This window comes from Hyla sarda, chromosome 8 (assembly GCF_029499605.1).
Source record: "Hyla sarda isolate aHylSar1 chromosome 8, aHylSar1.hap1, whole genome shotgun sequence".
In the NCBI taxonomy this organism is placed as follows: Eukaryota; Metazoa; Chordata; class Amphibia; order Anura; family Hylidae; genus Hyla; species Hyla sarda.
The window spans coordinates 115,356,426-115,375,136 of record NC_079196.1 but is presented as its reverse complement, the minus strand read 5'-3'; the positions used below and the strand labels follow the sequence as shown (position 1 = coordinate 115,375,136).

Genomic DNA, 18,711 nt, shown 5'->3' with positions numbered 1-18,711 from the left:
TGGCATTGAATGGCATTTTAAAAGTGCTAAGGGTCCTGGTGCAATAATCCTCCCATGAGGATCAGCCTCAACGGCTTTGTAGATTGCACTCATGTCAGCAACTCCATATACATTTTTTTTTCTTCATGCTTCTTTCTTCATCCTTTTTTCTTTCTGTCATTCAGACTTTCATTCATTCGATCTCTCTCACTCACTTGCTTTAACTCATTTGTTCTCACTCACTCAATCACTCACTCAATCACTCACTCACTCATTCACTCTCTCACTCACTCGCTCACTAAGTCAGTCTCTCTCTCTCTTTTTCTTTTTATATATATTTTTTTCCGTCTTCTTCTTCTTCTTCTTCTTCTTCAGACCCTGTCATAGCACTAATGCCTTTCCAATACCACCAGCAGATGGAGACACTCCATTGCAACATTGGTTGTGAGCAGCAGTTTCTAAAAACAAATGCCTCATGGCGGATTTCCCATCCATCAATGGATGGTAAATTTTGTTTTTATCATTCACTGACCACAGAAACCAATGCATGGTCAAGCAACAGCAATGACACACCCTTGTGTATAGGCATGAGACCCTCATGTCATTTAACAGGATTCAGCACCACCCACAAGACAGCTACCTGTCATGTCATGTCAAACCTGCACAGGTGTGCTAGATTATTATTATTTAGTTTTATTTTATTTTTTTACACCAATCAGTGTGCAAACATGGTCATTAAAACGCTAAATGAATAGACGTTCATAAACCAGTCAGTGCAACTCATCATTTTGGTCTCCAATTCTCAAACTCAAATTCTCACCCACGGAGGATTAAATGAGAATCTTTCTTGTTTAACACTGGAATGGGGTGGTGCACTGTTTACTACCCGAAGATACTGCCACATCGGGTCAATGCATAGGGCAACAGAAGCAAGCTTCCAAATCAGCTCCCTTTCTCAAAAATCCATTTAATTTATGGTCCCCAGATAGGGAACGTATGTATCAGTATGTGCTCACAAGTCACCCAAGTGCAAGTATTCACACAAAAAAAAACGTGCCTCAGGATGCGATCTGTCGCAAGATCCTTTCTTTTTTTACACTTGATCTAAGCCAAAAGGCCTAGAGGGGATAACCGGGAAAGGGGTGGACCCAACCATGTCCCCTTCATGAGCACTCACATTACTCATAGGAATGGAAGGAAGGCTGGCAGCCAACCAGACTCCCATACACTCTCTGGGTGGGTGGCAGTCAGCCACCCATACATACATACATACAGCACAGGCTAATCCCACATCATCACTTAAAAAAAGGACAGGCGACCATTGCACTCTGATGGAGCATTTAGCAATGCAATCCATAGCCTGGCTTTTGCCTGAACCCCCATCACTCCTCCTCTTGCATATAAGACAATATTTCAGATCTGCATATGAAAACAACACGCCTACCTTTGTTGCACATAGCTGCCTGCCTGTCTCTAGTTACCCCACTGGCTGTAGCTGCGTCCCTTCCGACATGGAATAACACCAACTGTAACGATAAACTGAAAATTAACAGTATAAACCTGCATCATTTTGGACTCTGGTATTTGCTGAATCCGGGTGACCTGACAATCGATGGTGGTGCCGCTGGTGATTCTGGCCTTCTTGGAATCTGTTGGGCCTATGTGTTAGCTCACACATAACTTGGGTATCCATGGTAACTACCACAACATGGTCATCTGCAGTTTACATCTAGCCCGTGGCATTGAATGGCATTTTAAAAGTGCTAAGGGTCCTGGTGCAATAATCCTCCCATGAGGATCAGCCTCAACGGCTTTGTAGATTGCACTCATGTCAGCAACTCCATATACATTTTTTTTTCTTCATGCTTCTTTCTTCATCCTTTTTTCTTTCTGTCATTCAGACTTTCATTCATTCGATCTCTCTCACTCACTTGCTTTAACTCATTTGTTCTCACTCACTCACTCACTCACTCAATCACTCACTCACTCATTCACTCTCACTCACTCTCACTCTCTCACTCACTCGCTCACTAAGTCAGTCTCTCTCTCTCTCTCTCTCTCTTTTTCTTTTTATATATATTTTTTTCCGTCTTCTTCTTCTTCTTCTTCAGACCCTGTCATAGCACTAATGCCTTTCCAATACCACCAGCAGATGGAGACACTCCATTGCAACATTGGTTGTGAGCAGCAGTTTCTAAAAACAAATGCCTCATGGCGGATTTCCCATCCATCAATGGATGGTAAATTTAGTTTTTATCATTCACTGACCACAGAAACCAATGCATGGTCAAGCAACAGCAATGACACACCCTTGTGTATAGGCATGAGACCCTCATGTCATTTAACAGGATTCAGCACCACCCACAAGACAGCTACCTGTCATGTCATGTCAAACCTGCACAGGTGTGCTAGATTATTATTATTTAGTTTTATTTTATTTTTTTACACCACTCAGTGTGCAAACATGGTCATTAAAACGCTAAATGAATAGACGTTCATAAACCAGTCAGTGCAACTCATCATTTTGGTCTCCAATTCTCAAACTCAAATTCTCACCCACGGAGGATTAAATGAGAATCTTTCTTGTTTAACACTGGAATGGGGTGGTGCACTGTTTACTACCCGAAGATACTGCCACATCGGGTCAATGCATAGGGCGACAGAAGCAAGCTTCCAAATCAGCTCCCTTTCTCAAAAATCCATTTAATTTATGGTCCCCAGATAGGGAACGTATGTATCAGTATGTGCTCACAAGTCACCCAAGTGCAAGTATTCACACAAAAAAAAAACGTGCCTCAGGATGCGATCTGTCGCAAGATCCTTTCTTTTTTTACACTTGATCTAAGCCAAAAGGCCTAGAGGGGATAACCGGGAAAGGGGTGGACCCAACCATGTCCCCTTCATGAGCACTCACAATACTCATAGGAATGGAAGGAAGGCTGGCAGCCAACCAGCCCCCCATACACTCTCTGGGTGGGTGGCAGTCAGCCACCCATACATACATACATACAGCACAGGCTAAACCCACATCATCACTTAAAAAAAGGACAGGCGACCATTGCACTCTGATGGAGCATTTAGCAATGCAATCCATAGCCTGGCTTTTGCCTGAACCCCCATCACTCCTCCTCTTGCATATAAGACAATATTTCAGATCTGCATATGAAAACAACACGCCTACCTTTGTTGCACATAGCTGCCTGCCTGTCTCTAGTTACCCCACTGGCTGTAGCTGCGTCCCTTCCGACATGGAATAACACCAACTGTAACGATAAACTGAAAATTAACAGTATAAACCTGCATCATTTTGGACTCTGGTATTTGCTGAATCCGGGTGACCTGACAATCGATGGTGGTGCCGCTGGTGATTCTGGCCTTCTTGGAATCTGTTGGGCCTATGTGTTAGCTCACACATCACTTGGGTATCCATGGTAACTACCACAACATGGTCATCTGCAGTTTACATCTAGCCCGTGGCATTGAATGGCATTTTAAAAGTGCTAAGGGTCCTGGTGCAATAATCCTCCCATGAGGATCAGCCTCAACGGCTTTGTAGATTGCACTCATGTCAGCAACTCCATATACATTTTTTTTTCTTCATGCTTCTTTCTTCATCCTTTTTTCTTTCTGTCATTCAGACTTTCATTCATTCGATCTCTCTCACTCACTTGCTTTAACTCATTTGTTCTCACTCACTCACTCACTCACTCAATCACTCACTCACTCACTCATTCACTCTCACTCACTCTCACTCTCTCACTCACTCGCTCACTAAGTCAGTCTCTCTCTCTCTCTCTCTTTTTCTTTTTATATATATTTTTTTCCGTCTTCTTCTTCTTCTTCTTCTTCTTCAGACCCTGTCATAGCACTAATGCCTTTCCAATACCACCAGCAGATGGAGACACTCCATTGCAACATTGGTTGTGAGCAGCAGTTTCTAAAAACAAATGCCTCATGGCGGATTTCCCATCCATCAATGGATGGTAAATTTTGTTTTTATCATTCACTGACCACAGAAACCAATGCATGGTCAAGCAACAGCAATGACACACCCTTGTGTATAGGCATGAGACCCTCATGTCATTTAACAGGATTCAGCACCACCCACAAGACAGCTACCTGTCATGTCATGTCAAACCTGCACAGGTGTGCTAGATTATTATTATTTAGTTTTATTTTATTTTTTTACACCAATCAGTGTGCAAACATGGTCATTAAAACGCTAAATGAATAGACGTTCAAAAAACAAGCAAGTGCAACTCATCATTTTGGTCTCCAATTCTCAAACTCAAATTCTCACCCACGGAGGATTAAATGAGAATCTTTCTTGTTTAACACTGGAATGGGGTGGTGCACTGTTCACTACCCGAAGATACTGCCACATCGGGTCAATGCATAGGGCGACAGAAGCAAGCTTCCAAATCAGCTCCCTTTCTCAAAAAGCCATTTAATTTATGGTCCCCAGATAGGGAACGTATGTATCAGTATGTGCTCACAAGTCACCCAAGTGCAAGTATTCACACAAAAAAAAACGTGCCTCAGGATGCGATCTGTCGCAAGATCCTTTCTTTTTTTACACTTGATCTAAGCCAAAAGGCCTAGAGGGGATAACCGGGAAAGGGGTGGACCCAACCATGTCCCCTTCATGAGCACTCACATTACTCATAGGAATGGAAGGAAGGGTGGCAGCCAACCAGACTCCCATACACTCTCTGGGTGGGTGGCAGTCAGCCACCCATACATACATACATACAGCACAGGCTAAACCCACATCATCACTTAAAAAAAGGACAGGCGACCATTGCACTCTGATGGAGCATTTAGCAATGCAATCCATAGCCTGGCTTTTGCCTGAACCCCCATCACTCCTCCTCTTGCATATAAGACAATATTTCAGATCTGCATATGAAAACAACACGCCTACCTTTGTTGCACATAGCTGCCTGCCTGTCTCTAGTTACCCCACTGGCTGTAGCTGCGTCCCTTCCGACATGGAATAACACCAACTGTAACGATAAACTGAAAATTAACAGTATAAACCTGCATCATTTTGGACTCTGGTATTTGCTGAATCCGGGTGACCTGACAATCGATGGTGGTGCCGCTGGTGATTCTGGCCTTCTTGGAATCTGTTGGGCCTATGTGTTAGCTCACACATCACTTGGGTATCCATGGTAACTACCACAACATGGTCATCTGCAGTTTACATCTAGCCCGTGGCATTGAATGGCATTTTAAAAGTGCTAAGGGTCCTGGTGCAATAATCCTCCCATGAGGATCAGCCTCAACGGCTTTGTAGATTGCACTCATGTCAGCAACTCCATATACATTTTTTTTTCTTCATGCTTCTTTCTTCATCCTTTTTTCTTTCTGTCATTCAGACTTTCATTCATTCGATCTCTCTCACTCACTTGCTTTAACTCATTTGTTCTCACTCACTCACTCACTCACTCACTCAATCACTCACTCACTCATTCACTCTCACTCACTCTCACTCTCTCACTCACTCGCTCACTAAGTCAGTCTCTCTCTCTCTCTCTCTTTTTCTTTTTATATATATTTTTTTCCGTCTTCTTCTTCTTCTTCTTCTTCTTCTTCTTCTTCTTCAGACCCTGTCATAGCACTAATGCCTTTCCAATACCACCAGCAGATGGAGACACTCCATTGCAACATTGGATGTGAGCAGCAGTTTCTAAAAACAAATGCCTCATGGCGGATTTCCCATCCATCAATGGATGGTAAATTTTGTTTTTATCATTCACTGACCACAGAAACCAATGCATGGTCAAGCAACAGCAATGACACACCCTTGTGTATAGGCATGAGACCCTCATGTCATTTAACAGGATTCAGCACCACCCACAAGACAGCTACCTGTCATGTCATGTCAAACCTGCACAGGTGTGCTAGATTATTATTATTTAGTTTTATTTTATTTTTTTACACCAATCAGTGTGCAAACATGGTCATTAAAACGCTAAATGAATAGACGTTCATAAACCAGTCAGTGCAACTCATCATTTTGGTCTCCAATTCTCAAACTCAAATTCTCACCCACGGAGGATTAAATGAGAATCTTTCTTGTTTAACACTGGAATGGGGTGGTGCACTGTTCACTACCCGAAGATACTGCCACATCGGGTCAATGCATAGGGCGACAGAAGCAAGCTTCCAAATCAGCTCCCTTTCTCAAAAATCCATTTAATTTATGGTCCCCAGATAGGGAACGTATGTATCAGTATGTGCTCACAAGTCACCCAAGTGCAAGTATTCACACAAAAAAAAACGTGCCTCAGGATGCGATCTGTCGCAAGATCCTTTCTTTTTTTACACTTGATCTAAGCCAAAAGGCCTAGAGGGGATAACCGGGAAAGGGGTGGACCCAACCATGTCCCCTTCATGAGCACTCACATTACTCATAGGAATGGAAGGAAGGCTGGCAGCCAACCAGACTCCCATACACTCTCTGGGTGGGTGGCAGTCAGGCACCCATACATACATACATACAGCACAGGCTAAACCCACATCATCACTTAAAAAAAGGACAGGCGACCATTGCACTCTGATGGAGCATTTAGCAATGCAATCCATAGCCTGGCTTTTGCCTGAACCCCCATCACTCCTCCTCTTGCATATAAGACAATATTTCAGATCTGCATATGAAAACAACACGCCTACCTTTGTTGCACATAGCTGCCTGCCTGTCTCTAGTTACCCCACTGGCTGTAGCTGCGTCCCTTCCGACATGGAATAACACCAACTGTAACGATAAACTGAAAATTAACAGTATAAACCTGCATCATTTTGGACTCTGGTATTTGCTGAATCCGGGTGACCTGACAATCGATGGTGGTGCCGCTGGTGATTCTGGCCTTCTTGGAATCTGTTGGGCCTATGTGTTAGCTCACACATCACTTGGGTATCCATGGTAACTACCACAACATGGTCATCTGCAGTTTACATCTAGCCCGTGGCATTGAATGGCATTTTAAAAGTGCTAAGGGTCCTGGTGCAATAATCCTCCCATGAGGATCAGCCTCAACGGCTTTGTAGATTGCACTCATGTCAGCAACTCCATATACATTTTTTTTTCTTCATGCTTCTTTCTTCATCCTTTTTTCTTTCTGTCATTCAGACTTTCATTCATTCGATCTCTCTCACTCACTTGCTTTAACTCATTTGTTCTCACTCACTCACTCACTCACTCAATCACTCACTCACTCATTCACTCTCACTCACTCTCTCACTCACTCGCTCACTAAGTCAGTCTCTCTCTCTCTTTTTCTTTTTATATATATTTTTTTCCGTCTTCTTCTTCTTCTTCTTCTTCTTCAGACCCTGTCATAGCACTAATGCCTTTCCAATACCACCAGCAGATGGAGACACTCCATTGCAACATTGGTTGTGAGCAGCAGTTTCTAAAAACAAATGCCTCATGGCGGATTTCCCATCCATCAATGGATGGTAAATTTTGTTTTTATCATTCACTGACCACAGAAACCAATGCATGGTCAAGCAACAGCAATGACACACCCTTGTGTATAGGCATGAGACCCTCATGTCATTTAACAGGATTCAGCACCACCCACAAGACAGCTACCTGTCATGTCATGTCAAACCTGCACAGGTGTGCTAGATTATTATTATTTAGTTTTATTTTATTTTTTTACACCAATCAGTGTGCAAACATGGTCATTAAAACGCTAAATGAATAGACGTTCATAAACCAGTCAGTGCAACTCATCATTTTGGTCTCCAATTCTCAAACTCAAATTCTCACCCACGGAGGATTAAATGAGAATCTTTCTTGTTTAACACTGGAATGGGGTGGTGCACTGTTCACTACCCGAAGATACTGCCACATCGGGTCAATGCATAGGGCGACAGAAGCAAGCTTCCAAATCAGCTCCCTTTCTCAAAAATCCATTTAATTTATGGTCCCCAGATAGGGAACGTATGTATCAGTATGTGCTCACAAGTCACCCAAGTGCAAGTATTCACACAAAAAAAAACGTGCCTCAGGATGCGATCTGTCGCAAGATCCTTTCTTTTTTTACACTTGATCTAAGCCAAAAGGCCTAGAGGGGATAACCGGGAAAGGGGTGGACCCAACCATGTCCCCTTCATGAGCACTCACATTACTCATAGGAATGGAAGGAAGGCTGGCAGCCAACCAGCCTCCCATACACTTTCTGGGTGGGTGGCAGTCAGCCACCCATACATACATACAGCACAGGCTAAACCCACATCATCACTTAAAAAAAGGACAGGCGACCATTGCACTCTGATGGAGCATTTAGCAATGCAATCCATAGCCTGGCTTTTGCCTGAACCCCCATCACTCCTCCTCTTGCATATAAGACAATATTTCAGATCTGCATATGAAAACAACACGCCTACCTTTGTTGCACATAGCTGCCTGCCTGTCTCTAGTTACCCCACTGGCTGTAGCTGCGTCCCTTCCGACATGGAATAACACCAACTGTAACGATAAACTGAAAATTAACAGTATAAACCTGCATCATTTTGGACTCTGGTATTTGCTGAATCCGGGTGAGCTGACAATCGATGGTGGTGCCGCTGGTGATTCTGGCCTTCTTGGAATCTGTTGGGCCTATGTGTTAGCTCACACATCACTTGGGTATCCATGGTAACTACCACAACATGGTCATCTGCAGTTTACATCTAGCCCGTGGCATTGAATGGCATTTTAAAAGTGCTAAGGGTCCTGGTGCAATAATCCTCCCATGAGGATCAGCCTCAACGGCTTTGTAGATTGCACTCATGTCAGCAACTCCATATACAATTTTTTTTCTTCATGCTTCTTTCTTCATCCTTTTTTCTTTCTGTCATTCAGACTTTCATTCATTCGATCTCTCTCACTCACTTGCTTTAACTCATTTGTTCTCACTCACTCACTCACTCAATCACTCACTCACTCATTCACTCTCACTCACTCTCACTCTCTCACTCACTCGCTCACTAAGTCAGTCTCTCTCTCTCTCTCTTTTTATATATATTTTTTTCCGTCTTCTTCTTCTTCTTCTTCAGACCCTGTCATAGCACTAATGCCTTTCCAATACCACCAGCAGATGGAGACACTCCATTGCAACATTGGTTGTGAGCAGCAGTTTCTAAAAACAAATGCCTCATGGCGGATTTCCCATCCATCAATGGATGGTAAATTTTGTTTTTATCATTCACTGACCACAGAAACCAATGCATGGTCAAGCAACAGCAATGACACACCCTTGTGTATAGGCATGAGACCCTCATGTCATTTAACAGGATTCAGCACCACCCACAAGACAGCTACCTGTCATGTCATGTCAAACCTGCACAGGTGTGCTAGATTATTATTATTTAGTTTTATTTTATTTTTTTACACCAATCAGTGTGCAAACATGGTCATTAAAATGCTAAATGAATAGACGTTCATAAACCAGTCAGTGCAACTCATCATTTTGGTCTCCAATTCTCAAACTCAAATTCTCACCCACGGAGGATTAAATGAGAATCTTTCTTGTTTAACACTGGAATGGGGTGGTGCACTGTTCACTACCCGAAGATACTGCCACATCGGGTCAATGCATAGGGCGACAGAAGCAAGCTTCCAAATCAGCTCCCTTTCTCAAAAATCCATTTAATTTATGGTCCCCAGATAGGGAACGTATGTATCAGTATGTGCTCACAAGTCACCCAAGTGCAAGTATTCACACAAAAAAAAACGTGCCTCAGGATGCGATCTGTCGCAAGATCCTTTCTTTTTTTACACTTGATCTAAGCCAAAAGGCCTAGAGGGGATAACCGGGAAAGGGGTGGACCCAACCATGTCCCCTTCATGAGCACTCACATTACTCATAGGAATGGAAGGAAGGCTGGCAGCCAACCAGCCTCCCATACACTTTCTGGGTGGGTGGCAGTCAGCCACCCATACATACATACAGCACAGGCTAAACCCACATCATCACTTAAAAAAAGGACAGGCGACCATTGCACTCTGATGGAGCATTTAGCAATGCAATCCATAGCCTGGCTTTTGCCTGAACCCCCATCACTCCTCCTCTTGCATATAAGACAATATTTCAGATCTGCATATGAAAACAACACGCCTACCTTTGTTGCACATAGCTGCCTGCCTGTCTCTAGTTACCCCACTGGCTGTAGCTGCGTCCCTTCCGACATGGAATAACACCAACTGTAACGATAAACTGAAAATTAACAGTATAAACCTGCATCATTTTGGACTCTGGTATTTGCTGAATCCGGGTGACCTGACAATCGATGGTGGTGCCGCTGGTGATTCTGGCCTTCTTGGAATCTGTTGGGCCTATGTGTTAGCTCACACATCACTTGGGTATCCATGGTAACTACCACAACATGGTCATCTGCAGTTTACATCTAGCCCGTGGCATTGAATGGCATTTTAAAAGTGCTAAGGGTCCTGGTGCAATAATCCTCCCATGAGGATCAGCCTCAACGGCTTTGTAGATTGCACTCATGTCAGCAACTCCATATACATTTTTTTTTCTTCATGCTTCTTTCTTCATCCTTTTTTCTTTCTGTCATTCAGACTTTCATTCATTCGATCTCTCTCACTCACTTGCTTTAACTCATTTGTTCTCACTCACTCACTCACTCACTCACTCAATCACTCACTCACTCATTCACTCTCACTCACTCTCTCACTCACTCGCTCACTAAGTCAGTCTCTCTCTCTCTTTTTCTTTTTATATATATTTTTTTCCGTCTTCTTCTTCTTCTTCTTCTTCTTCAGACCCTGTCATAGCACTAATGCCTTTCCAATACCACCAGCAGATGGAGACACTCCATTGCAACATTGGTTGTGAGCAGCAGTTTCTAAAAACAAATGCCTCATGGCGGATTTCCCATCCATCAATGGATGGTAAATTTTGTTTTTATCATTCACTGACCACAGAAACCAATGCATGGTCAAGCAACAGCAATGACACACCCTTGTGTATAGGCATGAGACCCTCATGTCATTTAACAGGATTCAGCACCACCCACAAGACAGCTACCTGTCATGTCATGTCAAACCTGCACAGGTGTGCTAGATTATTATTATTTAGTTTTATTTTATTTTTTTACACCAATCAGTGTGCAAACATGGTCATTAAAACGCTAAATGAATAGACGTTCATAAACCAGTCAGTGCAACTCATCATTTTGGTCTCCAATTCTCAAACTCAAATTCTCACCCACGGAGGATTAAATGAGAATCTTTCTTGTTTAACACTGGAATGGGGTGGTGCACTGTTCACTACCCGAAGATACTGCCACATCGGGTCAATGCATAGGGCGACAGAAGCAAGCTTCCAAATCAGCTCCCTTTCTCAAAAATCCATTTAATTTATGGTCCCCAGATAGGGAACGTATGTATCAGTATGTGCTCACAAGTCACCCAAGTGCAAGTATTCACACAAAAAAAAACGTGCCTCAGGATGCGATCTGTCGCAAGATCCTTTCTTTTTTTACACTTGATCTAAGCCAAAAGGCCTAGAGGGGATAACCGGGAAAGGGGTGGACCCAACCATGTCCCCTTCATGAGCACTCACATTACTCATAGGAATGGAAGGAAGGCTGGCAGCCAACCAGCCTCCCATACACTTTCTGGGTGGGTGGCAGTCAGCCACCCATACATACATACAGCACAGGCTAAACCCACATCATCACTTAAAAAAAGGACAGGCGACCATTGCACTCTGATGGAGCATTTAGCAATGCAATCCATAGCCTGGCTTTTGCCTGAACCCCCATCACTCCTCCTCTTGCATATAAGACAATATTTCAGATCTGCATATGAAAACAACACGCCTACCTTTGTTGCACATAGCTGCCTGCCTGTCTCTAGTTACCCCACTGGCTGTAGCTGCGTCCCTTCCGACATGGAATAACACCAACTGTAACGATAAACTGAAAATTAACAGTATAAACCTGCATCATTTTGGACTCTGGTATTTGCTGAATCCGGGTGACCTGACAATCGATGGTGGTGCCGCTGGTGATTCTGGCCTTCTTGGAATCTGTTGGGCCTATGTGTTAGCTCACACATCACTTGGGTATCCATGGTAACTACCACAACATGGTCATCTGCAGTTTACATCTAGCCCGTGGCATTGAATGGCATTTTAAAAGTGCTAAGGGTCCTGGTGCAATAATCCTCCCATGAGGATCAGCCTCAACGGCTTTGTAGATTGCACTCATGTCAGCAACTCCATATACATTTTTTTTTCTTCATGCTTCTTTCTTCATCCTTTTTTCTTTCTGTCATTCAGACTTTCATTCATTCGATCTCTCTCACTCACTTGCTTTAACTCATTTGTTCTCACTCACTCACTCATTCACTCTCACTCACTCTCACTCTCTCACTCACTCGCTCACTAAGTCAGTCTCTCTCTCTCTCTCTTTTTATATATATTTTTTTCCGTCTTCTTCTTCTTCTTCTTCAGACCCTGTCATAGCACTAATGCCTTTCCAATACCACCAGCAGATGGAGACACTCCATTGCAACATTGGTTGTGAGCAGCAGTTTCTAAAAACAAATGCCTCATGGCGGATTTCCCATCCATCAATGGATGGTAAATTTTGTTTTTATCATTCACTGACCACAGAAACCAATGCATGGTCAAGCAACAGCAATGACACACCCTTGTGTATAGGCATGAGACCCTCATGTCATTTAACAGGATTCAGCACCACCCACAAGACAGCTACCTGTCATGTCATGTCAAACCTGCACAGGTGTGCTAGATTATTATTATTTAGTTTTATTTTATTTTTTTACACCAATCAGTGTGCAAACATGGTCATTAAAATGCTAAATGAATAGACGTTCATAAACCAGTCAGTGCAACTCATCATTTTGGTCTCCAATTCTCAAACTCAAATTCTCACCCACGGAGGATTAAATGAGAATCTTTCTTGTTTAACACTGGAATGGGGTGGTGCACTGTTCACTACCCGAAGATACTGCCACATCGGGTCAATGCATAGGGCGACAGAAGCAAGCTTCCAAATCAGCTCCCTTTCTCAAAAATCCATTTAATTTATGGTCCCCAGATAGGGAACGTATGTATCAGTATGTGCTCACAAGTCACCCAAGTGCAAGTATTCACACAAAAAAAAACGTGCCTCAGGATGCGATCTGTCGCAAGATCCTTTCTTTTTTTACACTTGATCTAAGCCAAAAGGCCTAGAGGGGATAACCGGGAAAGGGGTGGACCCAACCATGTCCCCTTCATGAGCACTCACATTACTCATAGGAATGGAAGGAAGGCTGGCAGCCAACCAGCCTCCCATACACTTTCTGGGTGGGTGGCAGTCAGCCACCCATACATACATACAGCACAGGCTAAACCCACATCATCACTTAAAAAAAGGACAGGCGACCATTGCACTCTGATGGAGCATTTAGCAATGCAATCCATAGCCTGGCTTTTGCCTGAACCCCCATCACTCCTCCTCTTGCATATAAGACAATATTTCAGATCTGCATATGAAAACAACACGCCTACCTTTGTTGCACATAGCTGCCTGCCTGTCTCTAGTTACCCCACTGGCTGTAGCTGCGTCCCTTCCGACATGGAATAACACCAACTGTAACGATAAACTGAAAATTAACAGTATAAACCTGCATCATTTTGGACTCTGGTATTTGCTGAATCCGGGTGACCTGACAATCGATGGTGGTGCCGCTGGTGATTCTGGCCTTCTTGGAATCTGTTGGGCCTATGTGTTAGCTCACACATCACTTGGGTATCCATGGTAACTACCACAACATGGTCATCTGCAGTTTACATCTAGCCCGTGGCATTGAATGGCATTTTAAAAGTGCTAAGGGTCCTGGTGCAATAATCCTCCCATGAGGATCAGCCTCAACGGCTTTGTAGATTGCACTCATGTCAGCAACTCCATATACATTTTTTTTTCTTCATGCTTCTTTCTTCATCCTTTTTTCTTTCTGTCATTCAGACTTTCATTCATTCGATCTCTCTCACTCACTTGCTTTAACTCATTTGTTCTCACTCACTCACTCACTCACTCAATCACTCACTCACTCATTCACTCTCACTCACTCTCACTCTCTCACTCACTCGCTCACTAAGTCAGTCTCTCTCTCTCTTTTTCTTTTTATATATATTTTTTTCCGTCTTCTTCTTCTTCTTCTTCTTCTTCAGACCCTGTCATAGCACTAATGCCTTTCCAATACCACCAGCAGATGGAGACACTCCATTGCAACATTGGTTGTGAGCAGCAGTTTCTAAAAACAAATGCCTCATGGCGGATTTCCCATCCATCAATGGATGGTAAATTTTGTTTTTATCATTCACTGACCACAGAAACCAATGCATGGTCAAGCAACAGCAATGACACACCCTTGTGTATAGGCATGAGACCCTCATGTCATTTAACAGGATTCAGCACCACCCACAAGACAGCTACCTGTCATGTCATGTCAAACCTGCACAGGTGTGCTAGATTATTATTATTTAGTTTTATTTTATTTTTTTACACCAATCAGTGTGCAAACATGGTCATTAAAACGCTAAATGAATAGACGTTCATAAACCAGTCAGTGCAACTCATCATTTTGGTCTCCAATTCTCAAACTCAAATTCTCACCCACGGAGGATTAAATGAGAATCTTTCTTGTTTAACACTGGAATGGGGTGGTGCACTGTTCACTACCCGAAGATACTGCCACATCGGGTCAATGCATAGGGCGACAGAAGCAAGCTTCCAAATCAGCTCCCTTTCTCAAAAATCCATTTAATTTATGGTCCCCAGATAGGGAACGTATGTATCAGTATGTGCTCACAAGTCACCCAAGTGCAAGTATTCACACAAAAAAAAACGTGCCTCAGGATGCGATCTGTCGCAAGATCCTTTCTTTTTTTACACTTGATCTAAGCCAAAAGGCCTAGAGGGGATAACCGGGAAAGGGGTGGACCCAACCATGTCCCCTTCATGAGCACTCACATTACTCATAGGAATGGAAGGAAGGCTGGCAGCCAACCAGCCTCCCATACACTTTCTGGGTGGGTGGCAGTCAGCCACCCATACATACATACAGCACAGGCTAAACCCACATCATCACTTAAAAAAAGGACAGGCGACCATTGCACTCTGATGGAGCATTTAGCAATGCAATCCATAGCCTGGCTTTTGCCTGAACCCCCATCACTCCTCCTCTTGCATATAAGACAATATTTCAGATCTGCATATGAAAACAACACGCCTACCTTTGTTGCACATAGCTGCCTGCCTGTCTCTAGTTACCCCACTGGCTGTAGCTGCGTCCCTTCCGACATGGAATAACACCAACTGTAACGATAAACTGAAAATTAACAGTATAAACCTGCATCATTTTGGACTCTGGTATTTGCTGAATCCGGGTGACCTGACAATCGATGGTGGTGCCGCTGGTGATTCTGGCCTTCTTGGAATCTGTTGGGCCTATGTGTTAGCTCACACATCACTTGGGTATCCATGGTAACTACCACAACATGGTCATCTGCAGTTTACATCTAGCCCGTGGCATTGAATGGCATTTTAAAAGTGCTAAGGGTCCTGGTGCAATAATCCTCCCATGAGGATCAGCCTCAACGGCTTTGTAGATTGCACTCATGTCAGCAACTCCATATACATTTTTTTTTCTTCATGCTTCTTTCTTCATCCTTTTTTCTTTCTGTCATTCAGACTTTCATTCATTCGATCTCTCTCACTCACTTGCTTTAACTCATTTGTTCTCACTCACTCACTCATTCACTCTCACTCACTCTCACTCTCTCACTCACTCGCTCACTAAGTCAGTCTCTCTCTCTCTTTTTCTTTTTATATATATTTTTTTCCGTCTTCTTCTTCTTCTTCTTCTTCTTCAGACCCTGTCATAGCACTAATGCCTTTCCAATACCACCAGCAGATGGAGACACTCCATTGCAACATTGGTTGTGAGCAGCAGTTTCTAAAAACAAATGCCTCATGGCGGATTTCCCATCCATCAATGGATGGTAAATTTTGTTTTTATCATTCACTGACCACAGAAACCAATGCATGGTCAAGCAACAGCAATGACACACCCTTGTGTATAGGCATGAGACCCTCATGTCATTTAACAGGATTCAGCACCACCCACAAGACAGCTACCTGTCATGTCATGTCAAACCTGCACAGGTGTGCTAGATTATTATTATTTAGTTTTATTTTATTTTTTTACACCAATCAGTGTGCAAACATGGTCATTAAAACGCTAAATGAATAGACGTTCATAAACCAGTCAGTGCAACTCATCATTTTGGTCTCCAATTCTCAAACTCAAATTCTCACCCACGGAGGATTAAATGAGAATCTTTCTTGTTTAACACTGGAATGGGGTGGTGCACTGTTCACTACCCGAAGATACTGCCACATCGGGTCAATGCATAGGGCGACAGAAGCAAGCTTCCAAATCAGCTCCCTTTCTCAAAAATCCATTTAATTTATGGTCCCCAGATAGGGAACGTATGTATCAGTATGTGCTCACAAGTCACCCAAGTGCAAGTATTCACACAAAAAAAAACGTGCCTCAGGATGCGATCTGTCGCAAGATCCTTTCTTTTTTTACACTTGATCTAAGCCAAAAGGCCTAGAGGGGATAACCGGGAAAGGGGTGGACCCAACCATGTCCCCTTCATGAGCACTCACATTACTCATAGGAATGGAAGGAAGGCTGGCAGCCAACCAGCCTCCCATACACTTTCTGGGTGGGTGGCAGTCAGCCACCCATACATACATACAGCACAGGCTAAACCCACATCATCACTTAAAAAAAGGACAGGCGACCATTGCACTCTGATGGAGCATTTAGCAATGCAATCCATAGCCTGGCTTTTGCCTGAACCCCCATCACTCCTCCTCTTGCATATAAGACAATATTTCAGATCTGCATATGAAAACAACACGCCTACCTTTGTTGCACATAGCTGCCTGCCTGTCTCTAGTTACCCCACTGGCTGTAGCTGCGTCCCTTCCGACATGGAATAACACCAACTGTAACGATAAACTGAAAATTAACAGTATAAACCTGCATCATTTTGGACTCTGGTATTTGCTGAATCCGGGTGACCTGACAATCGATGGTGGTGCCGCTGGTGATTCTGGCCTTCTTGGAATCTGTTGGGCCTATGTGTTAGCTCACACATCACTTGGGTATCCATGGTAACTACCACAACATGGTCATCTGCAGTTTACATCTAGCCCGTGGCATTGAATGGCATTTTAAAAGTGCTAAGGGTCCTGGTGCAATAATCCTCCCATGAGGATCAGCCTCAACGGCTTTGTAGATTGCACTCATGTCAGCAACTCCATATACATTTTTTTTTCTTCATGCTTCTTTCTTCATCCTTTTTTCTTTCTGTCATTCAGACTTTCATTCATTCGATCTCTCTCACTCACTTGCTTTAACTCATTTGTTCTCACTCACTCACTCATTCACTCTCACTCACTCTCACTCTCTCACTCACTCGCTCACTAAGTCAGTCTCTCTCTCTCTCTCTTTTTCTTTTTATATATATTTTTTTCCGTCTTCTTCTTCTTCTTCTTCAGACCCTGTCATAGCACTAATGCCTTTCCAATACCACCAGCAGATGGAGACACTCCATTGCAACATTGGTTGTTAGCAGCAGTTTCTAAAAACAAATGCCTCATGGCGGATTTCCCATCCATCAATGGATGGTAAATTTTGTTTTTATCATTCACTGACCACAGAAACCAATGCATGGTCAAGCAACAGCAATGACACACCCTTGTGTATAGGCATGAGACCCTCATGTCATTTAACAGGATTCAGCACCACCCACAAGACAGCTACCTGTCATGTCATGTCAAACCTGCACAGGTGTGCTAGATTATTATTATTTAGTTTTATTTTATTTTTTTACACCAATCAGTGTGCAAACATGGTCATTAAAACGCTAAATGAATAGACGTTCATAAACCAGTCAGTGCAACTCATCATTTTGGTCTCCAATTCTCAAACTCAAATTCTCACCCACGGAGGATTAAATGAGAATCTTTCTTGTTTAACACTGGAATGGGGTGGTGCACTGTTCACTACCCGGAGATACTGCCACATCGGGTCAATGCATAGGGCGACAGAAGCAAGCTTCCAAATCAGCTCCCTTTCTCAAAAATCCATTTAATTTATGGACCCCAGATAGGGAACGTATGTATCAGTATGTGCTCACAAGTCACCCAAGTGCAAGTATTCACACAAAAAAAAACGTGCCTCAGGATGCGATCTGTCGCAAGATCCTTTCTTTTTTTACACTTGATCTAAGCCAAAAGGCCTAGAGGGGATAACCGGGAAAGGGGTGGACCCAACCATGTCCCCTTCATGAGCACTCACATTACTCATAGGAATGGAAGGAAGGCTGGCAGCCAACCAGCCTCCCATACACTTTCTGGGTGGGTGGCAGTCAGCCACCCATACATACATACAGCACAGGCTAAACCCACATCATCACTTAAAAAAAGGACAGGCGACCATTGCACTCTGATGGAGCATTTAGCAATGCAATCTATAGCCTGGCTTTTGCCTGAACCCCCATCACTCCTCCTCTTGCATATAAGACAATATTTCAGATCTGCATATGAAAACAACACGCCTACCTTTGTTGCACATAGCTGCCTGCCTGTCTCTAGTTACCCCACTGGCTGTAGCTGCGTCCC

General features: G+C 43.4%; 11 pseudogenes; all 11 read right to left on the bottom strand.

Moving 5' to 3' along the window:
• Positions 1–844: 844 nt before the first annotated feature.
• On the bottom strand, positions 845–1,108 carry LOC130289233 (U2 spliceosomal RNA; annotated as a pseudogene).
• Positions 1,109–2,580: 1,472 nt separating this feature from the next.
• Positions 2,581–2,845, bottom strand: LOC130287793 (U2 spliceosomal RNA; annotated as a pseudogene).
• A 1,479-nt stretch (positions 2,846–4,324) lies between these two features.
• Positions 4,325–4,588, bottom strand: LOC130289475 (U2 spliceosomal RNA; annotated as a pseudogene).
• Positions 4,589–6,078: 1,490 nt separating this feature from the next.
• Positions 6,079–6,342, bottom strand: LOC130286771 (U2 spliceosomal RNA; annotated as a pseudogene).
• Positions 6,343–7,804: 1,462 nt separating this feature from the next.
• On the bottom strand, positions 7,805–8,068 carry LOC130286770 (U2 spliceosomal RNA; annotated as a pseudogene).
• A 1,452-nt stretch (positions 8,069–9,520) lies between these two features.
• LOC130286769 (U2 spliceosomal RNA) lies at positions 9,521–9,784 on the bottom strand (annotated as a pseudogene).
• Positions 9,785–11,246: 1,462 nt separating this feature from the next.
• LOC130286768 (U2 spliceosomal RNA) lies at positions 11,247–11,510 on the bottom strand (annotated as a pseudogene).
• A 1,432-nt stretch (positions 11,511–12,942) lies between these two features.
• LOC130286767 (U2 spliceosomal RNA) lies at positions 12,943–13,206 on the bottom strand (annotated as a pseudogene).
• A 1,464-nt stretch (positions 13,207–14,670) lies between these two features.
• LOC130286766 (U2 spliceosomal RNA) lies at positions 14,671–14,934 on the bottom strand (annotated as a pseudogene).
• A 1,440-nt stretch (positions 14,935–16,374) lies between these two features.
• Positions 16,375–16,638, bottom strand: LOC130286765 (U2 spliceosomal RNA; annotated as a pseudogene).
• A 1,438-nt stretch (positions 16,639–18,076) lies between these two features.
• On the bottom strand, positions 18,077–18,340 carry LOC130289807 (U2 spliceosomal RNA; annotated as a pseudogene).
• Positions 18,341–18,711: the final 371 nt, after the last annotated feature.